This window comes from Lagopus muta, chromosome 8 (assembly GCF_023343835.1).
Source record: "Lagopus muta isolate bLagMut1 chromosome 8, bLagMut1 primary, whole genome shotgun sequence".
In the NCBI taxonomy this organism is placed as follows: Eukaryota; Metazoa; Chordata; class Aves; order Galliformes; family Phasianidae; genus Lagopus; species Lagopus muta.
Window position 1 is genome coordinate 711,104 of NC_064440.1, and position 23,098 is coordinate 734,201.

The following is a 23,098-nucleotide window of genomic DNA, read 5'->3' on the forward strand; positions in this document are numbered from 1 at the left end:
ACTGATCCGTGAAGATGAGGTGTGAACCAGAGCTTTCCCTGTGCAGGAGGAGTAACCCTGTGCCCTGTTCCTCGTTTGGTGACAAACCAGCATTGTGCTGTGCAAGCAGGGCTCTTTACCAAGTGGAGCAAGGAGGGAGAGTGCCTTCTCTCTGCTTTCCTGAAGGTTTTTCCTGATTTTAATCAAGGGAGGTAACACTTGGGTAAAGGGAAGGCTTTACTTTCAATTGTCAGTCCATGTTTTAATTTCGTTTTTTTCTCATGTGCCATAGCAGCAGTTAGTCTCGTGTGTCAAAGGCTGTTTCCACAATTATGGTTTGCCTAATGGTCCTTTTGTTATAACTCATAGGCTAATAGAAGTCAGAGCTGGAAAAGACCTATTAGATTATTGAGTCAATGCCCTGCAAATGCAGGATATCATCTCCCAGATAGAGGAGGTATCGGGTATTATTAAACAGATTTTACACTTGATCTTAGTTAAATTGTGGTTAGTAGCCATCCGGTTCCCTGAACGGTACGACATCAATAGCTTAATTTTGGATTCTGGGGGAGTGTCTGTACTGATGTTTACCATTTGGCATTTCCCCTCGTTGCCTGAAGATGTGCACACTCTGAAGGAAAGGAGATAGATTCCTACCATATGGCAGTGTGGGAATAATCCATCAGATATCCCCAAAGCCTTTTTATTCCTGGGTTAAAGCTGTGCAAAACATCACTTCTGTGGAGACAGGTGACCTGGAGCAGCACACAGTGCTCCTCAGCACCAGCCGAGTTTTGCTCAGTGCTGGGGTGACCTGTTGGGCTGGCAGCAGAAGTGAAGGGGATTTTTTTCAGCTCTTCCTGCAGCGCTGGGAGAGGAGGGCTGGAAGGGCCGTGGGCTCACCTGCTGCCTTAGTACAGAGCATAGATCACACCTCCAAATTATTTCCATCAGCTTCTCCTGTAGTGAATTTCCCCTTTTTGGTAAATCCTGCCTTCTGCTGTTAAAGAATGCTTGCTGTTGAATGCATGGGGAAAAAACTGGGTATAGATGGGCAGTGCAGAGAGCGAGCAGAAGGCTGTGGGACTGTCAGGCAGTGTTGCAGAAGTAGAAATTACAAAGTACTCAAGGCCATAGCTGTAAGTGTCTCACTTGGCTAAAAGAGATGCGCCGCTCTGCAGCACGTTTTCATTCCTGCAGCAGCTGCTGCAGCCTGCTGGCCTCACAGCCCTGGAGAGAGCAGCAATGAATTTTGTTGAGAATTCTTAATTTTGCATGTGGGGATGTGAGCTTTCATTTTGGCTGCAGGAGGGCTCTTAGAAATGCTGGTGCTTCTCTAGGCTTTCCTGGGGCTGCTGTGAGGTGTGTTGATTATGTATATTTTTTTGTGTCCAAAAGAATTTATTTCAAATGTGAAGAGGATATTGCAGTGTTGCTTTGTGGTTCGTGGTGTCTGCAGCTGGCCTGCGTGGCACCAAGGTGACAGCGAGGAACAGAAGGAGTGAAGTAGTGCTCATCACCTCACTTATTTTATGTATCATTTTCCTCATCGGTGGGAAGAAATGCTTGAAAAAAAACTTGCAAGCAAGGAGTCCTTCTGCATGGCATGGAAAGGGTTTTCTGCACTGTGAGCACATTCCCCCTGTAGCAGGTATGCTTATGGAGTCTTCAGCATGCCCTTTACCTGTCAAACTGTATTGGATCTAAGTTTCCCTCCCCAGGGTCTATAATAAGCTTTAAAAACAATATATGAAGTGTGCCCTCAGGACCCCAAAACATTGGAAGCCAGAGCTTCGGAAGCATTTAGAGAGGAAAAACGGATGCGTCTCCTGCAGTCACTGTGTTTACCCACTGCTGCAGTGTGTCAGAGCCTGCTCCGAACAGCAGCCTGCTCCTTCTGCCTATTGCCAACCTGGGTCAACTCCAGGGATTTGGGGTTTTTGGCCTGAGAAGGAATGGCTGCACAGGTACAGCTGTGGCACAGACCAGAGCCCTGTGTGGTGGTTGTGTTAGAACAATTGAAGCAATGAAATGAAGTTCTTTGGCTGGCAAACCCATGGCCTGCCCGCCTCCTTTACCTCACTGAACAACACAGGTAACAAAACGAGACTCTCAGTTATATTCGTATTCTGTAATTTCCAGTCCAGTCCTGATATAAAACAGGGCAGCTACAGGGAAGGTGCAGAAAGCAGATGCTGGCTGCAGCGTTTCTCAGTGTTTCCATTTGTTTAACCAATGGCTGGGATTATGGTCTCCAATCTACATGCAAATATTTTTCTTAATTTGGCAAGATAGATGCTGTCATTTTTTTCCCTATTATACAGGAAGCTCAAAGCAGTGGGCCAACCCCATCCTGCAGGTAACCAGCATCAATGAGAGTGGGGCTGGGCTGCAGCTGGGAATGAGGAGTTTGTCTTTTTGGGGTTTGTCTGGCTGTGCTTGGTTCCATTTGAAGGTGTGCACTTGAGCCTTATGCAGGCAGACACTGGCTCCAATGGGAGCTTGCACCAGTAGGCAGAAGACTGAAATAGAGTTTTGGAGTCTATTTTTCTGTGTTCCAAGGGCTTATTAACTAATAATTTATTAAACCCGTAGATTAAGGCAGTTAAAGAATACAAACACCCTGGTCCCATGGTGGGGCAGCCCTCCGTCTGCACTCTGGGTCTCCCTTTGTCCTCCATTGAGAAGGTGTGGATTTGTTGTTAACAATTTATGTCCTGTGGTAATCCCCATCCCAGTTAGTGCTGTTTGGAAACACAAATGGACCCATCTCATTTAGTTAGAGAGAACATCCTGCAGAAAATAGGTCTGTAATGTGTAAGAGTAGCCTTTAAATAATGAAGTGGCATTATGTATGGCTCTGTCTTAGAAAGCAAGCAAGACTTGTCCATACCCTCACATCCCTTTGTCAGGCCGTTAGTGTGGCTCCGTACAAACTCCTAAAGGTAGTTGTGGTTCTTCATTCCCTGTCTTTAAGCACAAATTAAGTGCACATTTTTTGCCTAGGATTTAATTTGAGGAGGCAGAGATGAGCAAATTATAGAAGGGAGTTGGGGAAGGATGCCCACGAGGTAAAGCATGGAGGTTGGACTGCAGGTCAGGATTGGGCTCCTACAGCCCATGCTCACAGCTGGGTGTGGGGTAGGAAGGAAGCCCAGCTGCCAGATATGTCCAGCTCATACCTACCAATGTCCAGGGGACATTTGGGGAATAAATACTTCAGCTTTATTGAAGCACAGTGAAGCTACGGGGCTGCTTGTGTGCATCGCCTGTATGTCGGAGGGCTGGGTGTGGGGGTGGTGTTATTACCAAAGGGTTATCACTGAGGAGACTTGGATCACTTCCTTCTGCTGGCCAGTTGGGCTAGGAGTGCGAGTGCCCTCACTCTTGGGACGTTCAGAACAGTGGCTAGCAGAACTAAGCATTAACCCATGTACAGCTTTATAATGCAGATCTGGGTTTTAGTTCTACAGAGTGCTTTGCCACACTTGAACCCTCTCCAAAACAAAACCTGCCTCCACCTGCACCCTCCTGATATTTAAATTCATTGTTTGGGTAAAGACCTTGTTCTGTAGCAATTAGCTCTGAGAGAAGATGTGATGTGAGCCAGCCCCGCTGTGATGCAGGCTGTCTGTCACTCTTTGTCCAAGCAAACGTGCAGAGGGTTCTCTGCTTCATCACTGGATGTTGAGTTGGTGCTCCTGGAAGCTGCAGTGCTTTCATCCCTGGTCACACTGCTCAGAGCACAACCAGAATGCTTCCAAGCCTGCAGGCAGGGCTCTGTGGCAGAGAACCTCCGTGAGCCGCCGCTTCCTGCTTGCCAGAACACATCTAATGCTTCTGCTCCATAAAAGATCATTTCTTTCTAGGGAGAATTAAAGCAAACGGGATGAGAGGGGTCCATATGTATGAACCACGTACAGTTATTCTTACAATTACAAGAAAGATGGTGATAATTACCATGGCAATTTGCTTCTTTATGGATGAGATTTCTTCAAATAGATGCAGAAATATCTCCTCTCTGTCTCTGTACTCTTATGTTTGGCTTTTCTCTGAGATAATGGTTTCACAGCAAACATTTTAAGGAAATTGATGGTGCTTACAGGAAAGCCTCACTTTTAGAAACGTTAACATTTTTCACTAGTCATGTAACTATCTGTAAATAAAAATTTGGCCTCGGCAGTTCCCGTTCCGTATTTAATACCCGGCGAGGATCTTGGTAACTAACACAACCGGGGGAAATAGACGCGTGCGTCATCATCCATATTGCTGGTTTAAATTAGTGCAGGTTGCTGGCGGGTGGAAGCAGCAGGGCTGCTCTGGGGTGCTGAGCTGCCGTGGGAAGGGGCTGCTCCTTCTGGGCCCGGGAAGTGCCGTTCCTACCAAGAGAGCGGCTGTGGCTCATGCAGATGTCAGTGTGGTGCAGGAGTGGTTAGCTACCAGAAGCATTGATTCATCAAGGAGGTTATTCAGTAAAGATGGGAAAAATTAATTGAAGAGCATGTTTTAACAAATATAATCTGACTGGCCTCATTGTGCATGTCCGTGAGCCTGGCTGTGGCTGCCTTTTAATTTAGGTTCCCCTGCTAGTTGTCAATATGCATTCGCATTTCTGCATCCACTTTTGCTCTTAGTTGCTTAAGTATCGGCACTTTATTTTTCAGGAATCTTTTGCATGCTCTTAGAATCATGGAATCAAGTCAGAAAAGATCTGTAGGAAGAGGCAGTGGAATTGCCAGGTCACGGCCTGATCCAGTGCTTGAGAACTGGGTGAGAAGCTGTGGCCAACGCAGGGAGCTCAGATGCAAGCAGTGCACCTGAGTGACAGCAGGGATGGAGCCAGCATCTGCCCCTCCTCGCCTTCATATAAGGGTTAGCAGCCAAGGGAGTAGCATCTCTCCAAATAGAGACTGCACTCTTCTTGAGCAGTCACTGGTTGTTGGAAGGGGTGAACTGATTTTTCTTCTTTGTTATCTTCTATTGCTCCACAGCACTTGTGCCCCAGTAGAAGGCACTGTCATTGCCTTCTTTTGCTGCAGTGTCCAACCTTTGGATTTACCTGGGCCACGCCGAGTCAGGAGGAATTGTCTTGGGATGTATGTGTGTGTGCTGCTCCAAAAGTAATGCCTCCTATTTATTTCCTTGGAAACTACAACAGATACAATGAGCATGGTAACACTATTTGATAGAACAAATTCTCAACTAAACCCCACCATTTTTTAACATAGTCACCACCATTAGCCATGTGTTCTTGCCAGCAGTGAACAAGAGCCTTCACATTGTGCTTTTCAAAACCTGCACCAGAGGAGGTGACCCACTGTTGCTGTCACCCCTGCTGAAATACAGCACCTCCTCACTGTGCTCACACCCACCAGTTGGTCTCCATCAGCATTCACACGTGTTGATGAATATCAGTAGGTGCCATGTTTCTGCATGGAGGAACTCAGTGACAGCTTTGCTCCACCTGCACTCCCATGTCAGTCACCATTTGGGCTGCTTCACCCCCTGCATCAGGAGCTCCCATTCCTGCTGGCTTTTTGGGTCACCTGGAGGCAGGTGCTGAAGGCTCAGCAATGGGTTCCTCAGGTGCTGCATCAGGAGGTGCTTTTGGTTCTGCAGGCACATGGGCAAAATCTGGGCTGTGACTCCTGCAGGTGTGTTGTGCTGTGCTCATCAGCCCTGGGCCTGCAGTGCTGACAGGTCCTGGGTTCCTTGGGGGCAGTGAGCAGGAGAGCTGCTGGCATCCTGAGGTGGTTTTCATTGCCGTGTCTGTAATTGGTAGGAGCTGCTTTCTCGTTGTGTTTTTAAAAAGTGATTTTTCTCTCTGTCATTGGAATCTGGTTCTGATTTCCTTACAGTAAAGATTTTTGGTGGATTGTACGGCCGGAAAGACAAATCTGTTAGGTCAACTTTGATTACATCGGGGAGACGCATTCCATTATACAACTCGCTGGGGTCTGCGCCGTTCCCAAGCAAAACATACAGCTCCCTCAAATGTCACGGGCTGATGGATTCCGAGCGCGTCCCCCCCAAACTCCATCAGGCCTTCCAATCCGCAGGGCTCCCCAGGCCCTCCCACCCCGCCTTCCTGGATCTGATTCCCTGTCACAGGCTCCGCTCCCAGTTACTGCTCCCGACAATTTAATCTCGCTTCCCCCGTGTGCTGGGCTGGATGTCAATGTCACGTTCAGCACAGGGGTGGGAGATGCAGTGGGTATCGAAGTGGCCTCTTCTGGTGATCTAAAAGTACTGAAATGCAAAATTGCAAAGCCATGTGTGTGGAATGGCACAAAACGAGATCAAACATGGCTGATCAGCAAGGTGCTGGCTGCAACTATGAGCTGCTCAGCGCAACAGTGCAGCTCAGATAGGAGTGCTGAGAGGGGTTGCAAAGTGTTTGCAACTTACAGCTGCTCTTTTGTTTGGGACAGCAGTCTGGGTAGTGAAACAAGTGGAAAACGTGCACCAAAAGAGCATATTAAATAGAGAGGAGGGAAATTCAGTAGAAGCACTCGTGAAAACTTTCATCTGCATTTCTGATGAAATGGGATCCAGTTAAACTGCTTGAAACCCCCACCCACGTGTGCTGTTAGAATGCAGAAATGAGAGCTTGTAGTGGCTGAAGGCATTTGTTCCCGGCTTCAAATGTTTGTTGCTTAGTCCATCAAACTCTTTGATTGCTGTGCCATTTATCTAACTATTCCATAGAAAATGGTCTTTTTTTTTTTCACTTTTGTTAGAGTTGATGGAAAGTTTTACATTTGCCAAGGCAAAAGCTTGTTGTGACCATTTGGTTTTTGCCAGCCTGTGGAATAGGTTGCTTTTGAAAATCAGGTACATAATGGCTGAAGTGGCACAGTTCTGAGTAACTGAGCTTCTGACCGGATGAGCTTTGGTGTGAAGCAGCATTTGGTCAGCAGCTAAAGGCATTCCCTGTGATAACTGCCCCCTCCTCATGGCACTGCTCGGGCACTGAGTTCAGAACAAAACTTAAAAGATGAAAGTCAAAGAACAGCTCGATCCCCTATTGGTATATGGATAGCTTGAATTTTAGCTCAGCCACATCCCAGGCATGCCTGCGTGGTAATGGCTCACACAGCTGTGTAAGAATGCATTTTCATTGGCATTTCTGCTGGGCACTGTCTAATTGAGAGGCAATTAATGCATGTAAGATTCAGATGTCCACAGAGACTGAGGCTGCAGGGCCTTTGTTATTCCTGCATGCTTAGCACAGGTTAGCAAATAACTGCCTTCTGCAAGAGCATCCGTGGAACTGTCTGATTCAGCCATGGTTTCTATGGTATAAAAGACAGAGATGCTGTAAGAGCATGTCACAGGATAAACGTTCCTTGCACTGGATGTAAAAACATTGGCTTTTGTTGGTTTTCATGGTGAGGAGTGGTGTAGAATAGCAGTGTTCTCGTGTATTAACATCTGTCTCCTGAAGCTGAGACTGAAAGTAACGACTGCACAAAATGCATCATCTTAAAGGTAGATCGTTCTGCTCAGCTTAGTAATCTTTTTAATTTTTTAATTTAATCTTAGAATTATACATTTAGATGTATTAACTGTGCAGAACCTTGTTGGATGAACGCAGCAGAGGACTCGTGAACAAACTCACTGCAGAGCCCTCTCTCCCCTGAACTCCACAGCTCCATGTCTCCCATACTTTCAGCAGCAGCTCAGCATGTGGTCAGTGGGAGCTTCTTGCTGTGCTGGTGGAATATCTGCTGAGATATTGGTCTCACTGCTCAGCTTCAGTACCTCTAGAACGGCAATTTGCTGGTAAGAGAACAACCTTCACTTAAAGACATCTCCCCCTTTGTGTATCATACCACTCTGTCCGCACCCCATAGCTTCCCTCCCAGACCAAAAAGGAAATAAAAAGCAGCAGCAGTTTAGCGAGGTAAGCGTTGGAAATACTTCTTTTCCTCTCAGTTCTGAAATTTGTCATCATACAGAGGTTATGCAAAGGTGCCTCACTGTGCAAACTCCACGTGGAGGCTTCCAGGTGGGCTGGAAACCTTGTTTGCGTTCTGCGCCCAGGAGTGAACTTCATTGCCGGTATTATTAAAAGTGCCTCTGCTTAACTGTGGCACGGCTAACAGCAAACCATCACTTAAATCTCTGAAGTAATAAAGACAGATAAATTACAGTAATATGAAAATCTGTGCTTCTGCAAAAGAAATCCCCCCCGTAGGCCGTGGGTTGCATCTGACCCACAGACTCCTGGACAGGCGTCTTTCCAAACTGAACTGAAACTTAGCGTGAATTCCGCTGTTCTGGGATATTCAAGCTGGGTCACAGAGCTCGAATAAAAATGCACAACAATGCAGTATGGCAAGCAGTGAGGACACGTGGCCCTCGTTCTGTCTGAAGCCATGCTGGGCAGCTGGAAGTGCCCATCACCATGGCCTTGCTATGGGCGCTGCCCTTTGCGCAGCTCTGCTCCGTGGGGCAGACGCTTCTCTGCCAGCTCTGCGAGGTTGATAAATCACCAAAAAGACATACTTTTATCTGGGGGAAAAAAAGGCATTTGGCATTTTTTTCCCGAGTAAAGTATGCAGAAAACCTGCTTAAATGGGGCATATAATTTTTAATGAATCAGGCCCTTTCTCTTAGGAAATGAAGCAAGTATGATAGATATGATGGAAACCAGTGAATGTGTAGGGTCTAGTAATCATATAATCATATTTGGAACCCACCTGAGGGTTTGCATGAAAGGCAGTAGCTCAAAAGGGTTATTCTTTACACTAGCAGACTTTGAGGAATGTGGAATAAATTGAAGAAATTTGATTGTAATCCGTTAACAAAAACGGTGCTACTGAGGCAGATACGGGAGGAGCAATTAGAAAGACACGAGGCACCTTCATCTCACTACAAGAGCTTGGTGGCTGAAACATTTGTTTTGAAGGAATCCAGGCATGACCTGCTTGTGAGCGCTTCCTTACCCGATTCCTTTATTTGACCAAAACTCTTACTGCTTGTATGCAGTGAAAATATGTTTTAAAATCCCTGTGAGAGGAACGTCTCCTGTTTTGGGGCCGGGCCACGGCTGTGTTAGTGCTTCACTTCCTTCTGCATGGGAAATGGGAGGGACAGAAGCAGCTGCTGCAGGTAATGTGGGCAGACCTTAAGTTGATAACAGGTGAATTTGGAGATCCTCGGATGTTGGTTTTGAATTCCCTGCCCTTGTAAATGCTCCAGCCAGGAGTTCTGCTCATTTGCTGCTAATAGCAGTAAGGATGAAGCAGTGGGTGCTTGGGAGGATGGCTCCCTTTGTTCAGCACTGTACTGGCATGCTTCAGAGTGTCTGTCTCCATTGAGCCCTCAGAAATAGGCTGTGCCACAGACACCAGCAGCTGTCGGAGCTAATTCTGTGCTTAGCTGCTGCTGAAAGATCGGGGGTGACTCCAGAATTCCAAGGCAGGGGGTGTTGGATTGAGATCATGCTAATAATTGACAAAAGAAGTGGTGTTCTCCTGAGGATTAAAGGGAGATTCTGACAGATGTGCTTTCAGATGTTCCTAACGCCACATTTCCAAGTGTTTCTGAGTCTGTGTGTACCTCGCCTTCCTCCAGTGCTTTTAATTCATTGCTGATTCAAAATGAGGTGGAAGCACAGTAAGTGCTGTAGATATTCCTTTAAATATACAGTTTGATGGAGAATAGATTTTTTTGAGCTGGCAGATATTGGAAGTTTACAGGAATATCAACATACAGAAACTTTTTTTTTTTTTTTCAGACTAGTTTACATTATTTATCTTCTTTTAGGTATATAACAAAGTTGTGAGATCTGTTTGCTAGTTTTCTATAAAACACAATAGGTACAGTAAGTTAAAGTATCAACAGATGAAGAAAAATGGATGTTCACAACTTTTAAACATTAAATCTGCTCCTTTATTTACGCTTTTCTGGAAGTTTACAGAGACTTGTTGACTGTGTTCCTTCTTTGGAGCTCACGTTTCAGATGGGATGGGTATCTTCTGTAAAACGTGTCGATAGGCAAAGATGAGATCAGCAACACACAGTGTCTGCATATCTCTTATGGAGGAAATGGGGCCAACAAAATAGTTACTTTAAATAATGTGCTCTGAATGGAGATGACAACATTCTGGTAGAACTAAATACTCAGTTTGTAGAAACCAGGAGAGAAAGCAAACAGTGGCCATATTGATCATTGCATTTTGTTTGATCAGGCCATCCACGTGCCATAGACATTAGGAATTATTGCAGTGGGATGGTGGGATCCCTGTCACTTCTGTAGTACTTGAGGACCAAACACTCACCTGAGCAGTCCCCAGAAATCCCACCCCAATGGCAATCCAGCACCTCCTCATACCTACTTGCTTGTTTTAGAATACAGTGGAGTTCAAAAGTAATTAACCAAAATCCAGCACCAAGCTCATAACATAACATTACTGACAGTGGGAGGGCTGTATCAATAGGTTTACCCATCTTAGTTCAGGGATGTAATAACTGCAACCCATGGGAGTTAAAGAAGCCAATTTTTGTTCCTCCTGCCTTTATTTTATGAGCACAGAAAGCCAAGTGAGAAGCCCTACCTTCAGAGTTGCTCATCTTCAGTGGTCATTGTGGTCCTTTTCAACCCAGCCCACTCAAAGATTCTTTAGGGAAAATACACTCACAGAATTTCTGCAAATTCTAGCCAAGCAGACAGTCCTGTGTTCTGCTCGTCCTGTATCTCTGCCTGCTTTACCTTGTTTCTAACAAAAGGAATCAAAATAAACCCCGCTTAGCCAAATGCAATAGAGGTGAGTCTTATTGCTCATTATGCCATCGCTGATGGGGCTACAGCACTTAGATGATTTGTGATCAGAGGATGTTCTTTCTGGGTGAATTATGCCAGTTACCAGCAAAGAAAACTCAACGGCAACCTTAAGGCTGTTTAGTACTCCTTATAGAAGCTGAAGGTTTTGAGATTGCCTGCTCAGGTATCAGTTTGAGGCTATGGAAGCTGTTTGCAGTTTCTTTAGCATGCTGGAAAACAGCAAGGCTGAAATTTGGGTTTTTGGGAGGATGTTAATTGCCATGTAGAAGCTCTCCTCATGACTAAAAGCATTGTTAGAATTGTGAAGTAGAAGGATTGGGTTTTGGAAAGGCCTCCATCACCTGATATTCATCTGGGACACACCTGCTCCTCTAACGAAGCAAGCAGCTCCGTGTGTTTATCCAGCAGGAAGCCCAGCTCTTGTGCCTGGTTGCTGTGGGGGAACTGCGAGGTCACAGCTTGAATTGGTGATTGAGCACCTGGTGATGTGGGGGAGGCTGGCCCAGGGAGCGCAGGAACATTGCTTGCACCTGAGCTCCACACCTGAACAGAAGGAGTGGACTCAGGATGGAGCTGCCCTGGGCTCATATAAGAGTCAGCCATGGGGGAGAGCAGCTCTTGGACCTGGGCTGCTTGCTGAGGAGGAGTGCTGCACAGCTAGAGATCCCCTTCACCAGATGGGTGAGTTCAGCTCTTTTCTGTGTGTGACCATTGGCCTACTGGTGGATATGTTGCCTGGTGTTGCTGAGAACCTGTCAGAAGGGATTTATCTTCTTTGTGAGTAGAGCAGTTGCTATTTCTTCCGTAAATGATTACCTGCTGCCTCTGAAACCAGGGCATGAGATATGAATCAACTGCAAGGTTTGGTAGTCCCTGGAAAAATGACCTGTTTTCTCCAAGTGAAAATGAATCCAAAGCGCCATGCTGCTTTGAAATGTCTCATTGCTTCTTTTAATGCCTGTTTCCCCATGGAAGTTCTCAACTAAAACTCTGGGTAGTGCTGCTTTCTGGCATATAACAAGTATTTCATAGGATTACCTGATAAACTTCTCAGGTCTGACCTTCCCCCTGGATAAACTGTGGTCTTCTGTAGTTTGTGGTGTCAGCCCATCTTATGGGCCCATGTCTGTCCTCAGCTGTAGACAGAACACATACGTGTCAGTGTAAGCCCAGAATACAGCAAACTGCTCATCTGAGCCAAGATGAAATCATGACAAATTATGCCAGTCCTAAGCAAACTTGTTCTTTCTTCTAGCTAGACTAGGAGTTAACTGACCAGTGTTGGCCAATGCATTCTTGGCACCAGAGCAGCCTGACCAAAGCCTGCCTAAACCTGGTGTGTTCTTGCTGATTTCAGGCTGTGAGTATGGCATTGCTGTTCTCCAGCTCTCAACAGTAACTCCAGCTCTGCTGCTTGACTGCTGATCATTCCCTGATCTTAGGGAATGGGAGCTTGCAGAAGTGAAGTACTGAAGCAGGAAGAAATGGAGATTGTAAAAGAAGTAAAGGGGAGGGGGAGGAACAGGTTTTCAGGTCGTATGTAGCATCACAGCTGTTGTAACTAGTAGAATTTGTTGCGTGTCCTCATGAACAAGGTCGGAGGAGGGTGTAACACAGGAGAGAAAAATCCACTGGAACTTCAAGTGGAAAAATAGTCGCTAAAGTGGTGTCTCAACCAAACGCACCTTTATTCCTCTGCTGTGCATAGTGAAATGCCTTGCTGTGGGTAAATCAGCAAGTTTCTACCAGTGAGTTATAAATTTGTAATAGAAATTTTCCATAGCTTCACACGTCCTCGATTGGTAAGGCTTCCATGTGGACCCACTGCCAGCACACACAGAAGGTAGCGATGCTGGTGGAGCACAGCAATGCTAATGCTGGCACAGCAGACTGATGAGTCACTCTCTCCCAGCAGTTTCTCACAGCTAATGAATCTTTGTTAGCTGGGATGCTATCTTCAGAGCATTAAAAAAATATGTTGGTGAAAAAGATGCTTTTGTCTGGCAAACCAGTTATTAAATGTGGAACCATGCAGTGTTCCATCAGTTCCAGTGGGAGCACTGGTCTGGGGATATGTGGTCTGTGTGGAGGTTAACAATATTTGTGAACAGTTGTTCAGAAGTAAATAGTGACGTTTTCTGTGTGTTGTCTTTGGCATATATTTCTCAGAGTGCTGGAAAGTAGCGAGTTAATTCTTGATACAGACTGCAGTCTGCTCTTAGAAGTGGGAAAGCACTTGTAAATACAAGTGATTAGAGACATTGGGCAGGTTACATCTCTTTCCATCTCTTCAGTTTCCCATAGGGTCTGAGGAATGACCGTGGTATGCTTCAGTGTGAGGGATGTGAGTTAATGGATAGGATGCTTAGGGGTCTGCTCAGTTGAAGCTCCATACAGAGAAAAATGAATAAGGACTTTTCTGGACCACCATCAATTCTGTGCTAACAGCTTATGTGTTTATTTCCCCTCTCTGATGTCTGCTGAGTCACATGAGGTCACTGGTTTGCTTTGCACAACTTGGGCTGAGAGAACTGGCTGTACCAAGTGAGCAGTCCGGAGTTATCTGTGACACAACAGGGTTAGAAATAGGATGGAGAGGAGCAATTAATAGCTAGCTTCTGCTGTGTGGTTTTGTATGCTTAGATGCTAGAATAAACTTGAGTATTTGGAGAAAGAATGCTCTGTGAGCATGCAGGATAGAAAGTAGATCTGCTCATACGTGTGCAGAACAGGCAGCGATGCTGCATTCCCCGCGCTGCCTGCAGCATGGGTGCTGTGACTTCCTGCTGCCTTGCCTGGTGATCTGCATGCAGGGGATTGCTGCTGATCCAAAACAAAACAACCCTGCCTTTCAAAAGAATATTGTATGTCTCATCTGTAATCCTCCCATGCAAATTATAACAATTTGACAGTTCGCTTTGGTGTGTGCGTGGCACAGAAAGTGTATGAGTTGACTGCTTTTCATTGGCAGGATGATTGCATTTCCCCAACTTACAGGGGTATTTTCTAACGCTGGACTCCCTCTCTTATCATTTGCCTCTTACGCTTTTAGCTTAGCATATATTTATTGTGTTTCTCTTTGACATCTTTAAAGATCTGATGCTCTACAGAAACTTCTTGGATTTTATAGCTTCTCGCTTCCTGATGATTTCTTTTTCTGAGATTAGAACTCCCATTAAAGCATTTACAAAGGCAAGGTGCTTGCTGTGGTTTGGGCATCTTCAAGCGGGAGGATATGGGAGGGGAATGTGTTGTTCTATATGTTAACTTATTTGCCATGGAAGAAGTAACACAGCTCTGATATTTTTCAGTGGAGCTTTAACAAGGGTTTTGATGCAGCTGCTGCGTGAGATCAACTCGCGTAGGGTGGAGCTCTCATACGTCTGGAGAGTCCTTTTGGTTATACGGGAAAATATTTAAGGTTTGGGGAATAAATGTCACGTTTTGAGGAATGAATATAAAGGAGGAGCTGAACGTTGTTCACCCCGGAATGTTTTTCTCACGCAAGTTTTGGATAATTGGCACTTGAACACAGTTCTTTGCTGCTGTAAACAGCTCTCCACCTCACTTTCAGCGGTGCGTTTTCTTGTTTTGAGATCTGATTGTAATAGGAGAACAACACTTGTAGGGTTTTGTGTGGCAGCCTGGGATGTGGGGTGGGTTGGGGGGGGATGGGACACTTGTAGAAGAGCGGATGCTTCTGTAGTGTTATCCTTGTGCTTATCTCGCTGGTTGCAGGACAGTGCTGATTCCTTAGCAGCCCCACCAGGCTGGGAGGTGTGAGGGCTGGGCTCTGCTCCCAGGCCTTCCAGCAGCTCTCTGAGCCATGGGAGTCCAGGTTTGTTTTGAAGGGCGCATTTCAAAGCGCTTCTGGTTGGGATGGCATAGATAGTTCTGAAGTTGTGTGGGTATTGGGTATGAAATATTAGACAAAAAGAGCATTATAAATGCATTGTGAGAGCCTTCTTGGTGGAAACACTGTTCTCGACTGACACCTAGAAGCGAGGCCCAAAGATCAGTGGCTTTCAAGGGAAAGTCCTTCCATTTGGTAGTGCAGTTCCAGTTCTCTGCCTACAGGCTGACTGGTCTTTTAGTCCCGCACTGTTCTCCCTCGGTTATTTGTTACCACTCTTGCAAATGCACCCGTACTCAAAACAAGGCGGTTTGCTGGACTCCAAGCCGCTGCAGGATTGTGCCATCTGACCGCGACGCTCGCTCGTAGATCCCCGCGAGCTTACCCCGACGGCGGCGTGCTGCGGGCATCCTGCTGTGCAGAGGGCCTAACGCAGCCCCCGGGGGGAGTGCTTTCCCAGCTGACGCTGACACTCCTAAACCCATATTTCACGCGTTACGCGGGTCTGGCGATGGCAAGAGTTCTCCTCTCAGCAAAAGTCTGAAAGCAGCTTTTTAAAAGCGGTCCGGCTTTTCAAAGCCGCCGTCCCGCTGCCGTCGGGGCGCGATGAGGGCGGCCCGCTGCCGTTCCGTATCCGCCCTGCCGGCCCCGCTCCGCCGCTGCCCGCCGCTGCCCTCTGCCGGCGGTCGGGCCGGGCGATGCCGCCTCCCGTTGCGGGATGCCGGGGTGCGGAGCCGGTTCGGCCCCGCAGGGAGCTGCCGTGTGCCCTCGGCCCGGCGGGGTCCCGCAACGGAATGGATCTCGCAAATTCTGTGCGAACTTGGAGAGGCAAACATCTTATTGGTTTAAAGTCTGCTGGATGGCAGCGATGCCAACTAACTGCGGTTGTCGAGCAGTGATTTGTAAGCAGAGGCGGCTCCCCTGAGCCCCGGGACGAGCAGCCGAGCCTCGCCAAACGCTGTGATGTGGGCTGCCGTGAGGCTCTTTGTATTTTTGATGGAGGGTATGTGAGAGTGCAGACGTGTGTGAGGTGCTGCTCGTTGGGAAATGCTGTGTGACGCAGTGGTTGTGTTCCATGACACACGTATGCTGTGCTTCCCTCGTCTCTGTGGCCTGGCTGGGATCCCACACACTGCCCAGCTGCCTGGTGGTTCTGTACCAGTAACGCACTGCCTATCTCACAAGCAGTGCTGGTGCAGCCAAGCGAGTCCTATTAGAGTGTTTGTTTTGCTCTTACAGTGGAATACAGCAGTAGAGCTGAGGAACAATTGTACTTTGTCCATAAGGAATGCAGAGATTCTTGTGCGGAGGCAAGGTTGTTCATTAGACTGCTTGGAAAATGCATGTATCCCCAAAAGATAATGGTGTTACATATGGTGCTGTGAGATTTTTATAGTTAATGTTTAAAAAAAAACCAAACGGCCACGGAGTAAGATACGCCTGCTCCTCAAAAGCAAACAAATCCCTCTCACTTTAAATGAACTAGGCTGGGAAATCTGGTCAGAGTTGCCCTCGGTTTCTTAGAGCTGGTTTGCTGTGGATGTGATGAGCAGCCCTGTGCCTGGCTGCCCACGGTGCTGCCTGGTGCCTGCTGTGTGTGCACCATCCGTTATTGCCCAGGCCTGGTGTTGGATCTGAGCTACGGGAACCTGGGGTCTGTGCTGCTCCTGGGACACAGCCTGTCCTCCTGGCTCACACAGGCTGCAGTGCTGCTGTGGCTCAGACAGAGATGCATTTATGTACCAACAGTACTTCTCCAGAGCCGTTACTTCGGGCTTAGAGTCATTCCAGCTTACTGCTTCTTTCAGATCCCCTCAGAAAAGGAGAAAGGAGGGAAGTGGCTCTGGAGTTTAACTCCTTGGTTCAGGAGGTGCCTGTCTGTTGAACGCAGTGCCTGGGCTCCCCACACTGCTCCCAGCAGTCACAATGCAATATGTAAACTGCATCCTCATGTGAATGGCCGGTGATGGAGGATGCTGGGAAGCTGTTGGGCACGTTGGCCAAGAGACAGAACAGACAGCTCCTCACTTCTGAGTCTGTTGGACAGAAGGAGCTGAATCATGGAGATGATGTTGATATTTCTCAGCCTTCTGTTCATCTGAAGGCAGTTGCCATTTGTAATCCTCTCCCAAGAACTTTCATACTGACTTAATTTCTGTCCTAATGACAGACATTGGATGAACGGGGCATGAATCACAGGTGATGGAAGAAAACAAGCTAACTTTGGCTAGAATGTGCTTCTCCCATGTGATTTAACTTTGTTGATGGACTATTTCTACGTTACAAAGCTTGTGCTTCAGAGCTGATGCTAACTTGAGGGTATGTGTAAAGCTTTTTGTGCTCAGCCATTCATCCATATTCACACTTAGCTGTAATTAAATGCATTTTATATATCAGTTATAATTAATATTCCAGAACATCCAAAAGATAGTGCTTACATACCTAAATTTTGTTAATGGATTCAGTGTAGGAGTCTGTTTTAGGACTACATGATTGTTGGAGGCAATGCAATGCGTGATTGCTCAGGGTTTACCCTGGATCTTTTGTAAGTGATCAAGGTACCACCCAGCCTAAACCACCTCTTCATCTGGAGGGCAGTTGATTATAAGCACAGTTTTAACTAATGAATCAATTGTAACAGCTGAAATTATACTGACAATTCTCTTTTAGTGGAATTTTATCAATTAGTTCCTGAATTGTCACTTTTCAGTCTTTCCCTTTTGTGGATTCTTGATGGAATTTGGGCAGGATATGATGACGTTCCAAAGAGAACAGTGGAAATGCAGCATTTTGGAGATGTCCTTCTATTCATCTGACTTAATAACTTTTTGTTTCAAAACCAGATGTGTAAATTAAGATTAGGGACCTGTTATGTGACCACAGATGAAGGTAAGGTGTGAACTCCTGTAGGGTGTGATCCAAAATCCATTCCTAAAAGTGGGGAGAAAGTCTCTGTAGGCTCCAGTGTGCTTTGGGCTGTAGCAGTCAGCATCACCACGTGTGCAGGAACTGGCAGAGGTTGTGTTCAGGCACTTTGGGCAACGTCTGGTTCTTTCTGAGCATCTCAGGAACACATTGTTGGTCAGCAGACCTGGAGGAACCGGGTAAACCTTGCCTATAAGAATTTGGTGTAAGAAATGTGGGTAAGATTCACAGGGCAGGTTTTCATCCGTTGGCTTACTCTTGGCATTGTCGTTTCCTGTGACATAATGGCTGTAATATGCATGCAGGAGGGCTCAGATGTATGCAGAGCATCTGGTGGTGGTCGAGGGCATCAGTTATGGTGAAGATTGTAATGCTCAGTCTCCACATCATGCCAGAGAAGCCCTGTTTGCTTGCGTGCAGCCTTGTAGGTACAGAGCATTTTTAAAATGAAGCACTTCATACCTGCTGATAAGTGCAGAGCAGCTCTGTCAGTGTGCTCCAGGTCACTGCAAGTCTGTGCTCTGCATTGTGCTGGGCAAAGAGTGTTCCATTGCTAATTTGTACCTTTATTAATGGGTTACATTTTCCTTGCGGCGGTTTCCAAGCGGCGCTGTGCATCACCATGGCCCAGGACATCAGTGACTGAAGGGGAAATAGGAAAGAACTGCTTTATATCCAGGCTGGATGTGGCAGCCTGGTCTGGTGGTTGGTGACCCTGCGTGTAGCAGGGGGTTTGAAATGAGATGATCACTGTGGTCCTTTTTAGCTCAGATGTTTCTACTGTTGAACATACTCTGAGATTTCCCTGAGTGTGGGCAATGGAATGCATTATTTGGATGCATTCAGGGAAAGACAACAGACATGAAACAGGGCTAGGGCTGAAAACGAAGTAGATTCTTACAGGTATGTGCTTGTCTTTTTTTGGGGGGGGAGAGGGGGGCAGGGGTCCTTTTTCCCATTAATTTAAGCAGAGAACACTCAATGTTTATCATCCATAAGCCTTTTTACTTAATACACGTGTTTAACAACTGTCTGAAGACTGAGAAATGCAGACTATATTGGATCGTGGTGGTCCTGGTGAGAGGGAAAACAGCTGAAATGCACTGTTCTGATTCTGTGTTGTACTCAAGGATGTGGCATCAGTCATCTCTCGCTTACTCAAAATAAACCTGTATTTAGGATCAGTGAGGTGCACTGAATTACAGATTTGCCACTGTCTGGTCAGTCTGCTGGGCCCTTTGACATCCGCACCTCAGGAACAAAATATGCTCCTATTTAAGTGAAATTAAGAGTTTTGATTTGTAGTCCTGTATTTTTTTTTTCCTTATTACTACCACAGGTGAACAGGAAGATGATATTTAATGAAAATGGAGTCTCTATTCTGAACTATTGTTCAGAATTCCCCCAATAGTCTTCTGTAACTGTACGAAGTTTGTAACTCAGGACGGATGATTCATGGCTTAGAGATGCGTGCACACCTTGAGATAATGTTAGTTAGATAGTTTTTATGGATATGTTGAGATGATTATGATCATCCTAGTAGCACATTTGATAAATGAATGTAATTACAAATACAATAGCAATTGATGTGATCACGGTGTTTACCAAGTGTGGTTCATTTTTTATATTGATTGGAACACCCAGAGAAGGTGTGGAAGTATTCACTGAGATCTCTCCAAACAAAAGCTGTGGTGGTGGGGAAGGGCCATATGGGATGTGGCACACCATTGCCCCCAAGGCTCTGTCTGGCTGTTTAAACACAGGGGACGCACATGTTGAGGTTTCTTCCCATTTCCAGTTGATTTACATACAATTAATTTGCCTTTTTGTTCCTGGAAGGCAGGTGATGAGTGGAGTTTGCCTTATTGAGAACACCATCTCTGCTCCTCCTCAGCTTCGGACAGTGATGGGGCAAGGAAGGAATGGTTTTAAACTGAGACAGGGCAGGTTTAGGTTGGATATGAGGAGGAAGTTTAACACACAGGGTGGTGAGGCACTGGCACAGGTTGCCCAAGGAGGCTGTGGATGCCCCATTCCTACAGGCATTCAAGGCCAGGCTGGATGTGGCTCTGGGCAGCCTGGGCTGGTGGCTGGCCACCCTGCACACAGCAGGGGGTTGGAACTGGGTGAGCACTGTGCTCCTTTGCAACCCAGGCCGTTCTGTGATTTAGAGTGAGAGAAGGTTGGTTTTTGGAGTTATGTAGGATCTAACTGATCAGAGTCAGAATTGCAGAGAATATAAGAGATTTCTTCTAAAATCTGAAAAAACAAATGCAAAAGAAGCCAGCTGGTGTGTTTTGGTTGGGTTGTGGTTAAGTAATGCACACAGTAGTATGTTTGGAATGGCCCTTTTTAGATCAGAATAGTTGAGACAGTTTCAGGTGTCAGCAGCTGTGGGGTACATGCAGGTATTATCTGTGGGTTGGTACGTGTGGCCCTGTTGGGGTACTTTCTGCTCGTGGGAGCTGCCACATGGAGAGAAGGAAGGTCACAATAAAATTGTTCAAAGGGAAGGAGGCAGCACTGCATCTGTCACAGGAGATAACGAACTGTGTCAGTGATCATCAGTAAAACTGCACCCAGTGAGATCTTCATCAGGGCTGTAGCAGCCCTAAATGAGGGGAACGTGGCTTCCTGGCTTCAGTGAGGGACAGGGCAGTCTGAACTCTGTGAGTTCTGGAATTAGGCATGCTTGATGATGGAGTACCAAGTGCTGTGGCTTTTCCAAAGGGCTGCTATGCCTATGTGTACCGTTGTCCCGTCTGGGAGACAGCTGGTCTCATTTTGGTGTCCTGTAGCTGCTGACATATTTCTAACTGACGGTTTCTTTAGTCATAGCTCTCCTTTCCTTTACTCTGCCTTTAGAGTTCACTGATCTATAAACCAGCAGATGTGGCTTCAGATCAAGGGGTATTTTTTTTTTTTTTTTTTTTTTTTTTTTTTAGGATACGGCTTGGTCTCATTGCTCCTGCATCACTTCCCCATCTTTATTTTTTTGTTCTCCCAAGCTTCCTTTGTTCTTGCACATCTCTGTTGATAGGGGTGAGTCCCTGACGTCAGCAGGATGGTGAGGGTTTGTAAACAGTGCAGATAGGATCTCTGGAGCTCACATCTGTAGCAAATCACTCCTTGTGCATCCTGCCATGCCCCCTTATTCTTGCTTGCTGAAAGGCAGTAATGAGTTAAAAACCCACCCTGGCATCAGTTTGTTATGCTGTCAAGTTAGATGGGAGGAAAAAGTGGAGAAAAGCATCTTTTACAGCCCAGATCTTACTGTCTGTAGTTCACTGATAAATGTGGGCCTGCACTAAATGCACATTGTGTAGAATAACTACTGTGGGAAGTATTTGAGAATGTTTGCTTAATGTATGAAGACAGTATGTTAGTGGCAGTTTATTTTTCTGCTTTAATAAATGCAAGAAACCATTTCTTAACTTCTTTTTAATCCTAATTATCCATTTTCTTCACTTGTAATTATATTGTTCCAGCAGTGAAACTCCACTGAAGGTCAAATGTTTTTCTGCTGTTGTGAAGTTGTTTGATGCAGGGAAGGGGAGGCGTGGTATGGAGAGGTGTTGTGCTGCACCTCAAAGTTCAGAACTGTTGATGATATGAATTATTTTTAGCAGTCAGTGGTCCCTTTCCTTCCACACCACTGAAAACCACATGTGATACACGTGAGATAACTTTCCTTGCTTATTACATAGTCATTACTGAGATGAGAACAGGGTATGTTTTGTAGCACACAAGACGCCCCAGTGCCATGAAACCTTAAGACATGACAGAGGACAAAGAGGATTGCATTTTCAGTTGCAATTAAGGATGAGATCAGCCGACAACTAATGATAACCTCAGTGCTGAAGTGAATCCTCCTACTGTTGTGAAAATGAGTTAGCAATTAGTTGTGGTTGTGCTGGGCTGTGAATTCTGAGAGGTTTGATGGGCTTTGGGGCCTCTCTGAGACACCAGTACATCCATGCCTTTGCTGGGAGCTGGCTGCTGGAGCTGCTGCCCTCCCAGGATGGAAGGGATCAGCACAGCTTCGGGTCCACTGCTCTCTCAGTGAGGTCAGGAAAAAGCCATGTTGTGAATGGTTGGCTCACCGTCGTGTGCTGCTCTGAGCCGGATTGTGAGTGCTTATCCATTGCGTTATTTGGCTCTAAACGTGTGAAAGGCATCAAACTAGCTTCTTCTAAGTGACGTGGAAGTATTGGCGTTCCAGCAGTGGGTTGTGAATGTCTTTGGGAGCCATCCCACTGAAGCTCACTGTGCTGTGGCTGTGGGTAGGGCTGCTGATGTCAGGGCTGGTGCTGACGTCCTGGGAGAGGCCGTGCTCCGTTGAGGTGTATTTCTGCATAAGGCAGAAAAACTGGGTGAGGCGGTTCTTGGGTCCCTTGCTGTTTTTTCTTCTTTTCCCTTCCTTTATTTGCAGAACTCTTGACTTCAGTGGTTTGATGAGCTGGACAAACAGGGAAGTGTCTGTGCTAAATTCAGCTTTCACTGATATGCCCAATGTTCTGATTGTCCTGAATGCTTAGAGGGGGTGGAGTAGGGCTTGGGAGCTTCAGCAGCTGTGAAGGAGGCTGCAGCAGCCCACCCAGGCTGCATGGAGGGGCAGAACTCAGAGCAATCCTGGTGTTTGAGGAGCATGTCATCCTCAAGCAGCTCTTTGCAGCCTTCAGCAGCAATGTTTCTCCCATCAGATGTGTCTGATTTCCAGATTGCTGTTTGGTTGCCCATTACAAATGCTCTGTGATCGCTGCTCCTTTACCTGTTGTACCATCATGGCTTTCCTGCCATGGATCCTGCTCTGTTTTGGTAAGACTCATTGCTCTGATAAAGTAGCCACACGGTGCTACTGCAGAAAGAACAAAATCTTACTTCACAAAGCCCTGACTTTTCCTTTTTATCCCATCTTGATGCAATCAGCTCCTCATACGCTGATACCCTCAGTGCATGTAAATTTCATTAAAGCCCTCTTGGTTCCTTGCCCACTTCCCCACCATGAATCCAATTGCTGTTATTATTTCTGCCTGTGTCACTTTTATTTTCTCTTACCTTTTCCCTCCTGGTTTTATGTAAATAATGTTTGGATAATGGAGTGAAATGGTTTCCATGGTGCTGAACAAATACAGGTCATAGAGTGTGGGACTCCTCTGCACCTGAACATGAAGGTGAACATGTATATAATTTTAAATTATTTGGTTTCTTGCAACTAGGAAATAAGTTTTGTGTGTCTTGTGGCATCATTCTGTTGATGAGAAAATAATGGTTCATTAGGAATTGTGCAGAAATAGTTTTGCCTTTTGAATGGTAATTTTTTCATTGTATTCATACTTTTATTTAAAAAAGTGATGCTATCGTGCATTACATGACACCATCTGATTAAGAAATCTGCCGGAATAATATTTGCACTGAACATCTGTCATTGACAGCTGTAAATATGTTCTGTATTTATCTACAAGAAATCAAGCGAAGCGCCCCACGCAGTCAGCAGAACTTCTGACAGTCATGTCTGAATGCCCATTCCCAAGCATTGTCTTCCATTA

At 46.1% G+C, this 23,098-nt stretch overlaps 1 long non-coding RNA gene across 2 annotated transcripts in view; it reads left to right on the forward strand.

Annotated features, from left to right (window-relative positions):
• The first annotated feature begins 11,381 nt into the window (after window positions 1-11,381).
• LOC125696749 (uncharacterized) overlaps window positions 11,382-23,098 on the forward strand; it is a 56,191-nt gene continuing 44,474 nt past the window's right edge. For both annotated transcript variants that reach the window (XR_007378504.1, XR_007378503.1), the window contains exon 1: window positions 11,382-11,452. This is a non-coding gene — a long non-coding RNA (uncharacterized LOC125696749). The remainder of the gene's footprint in view (window positions 11,453-23,098) is intronic.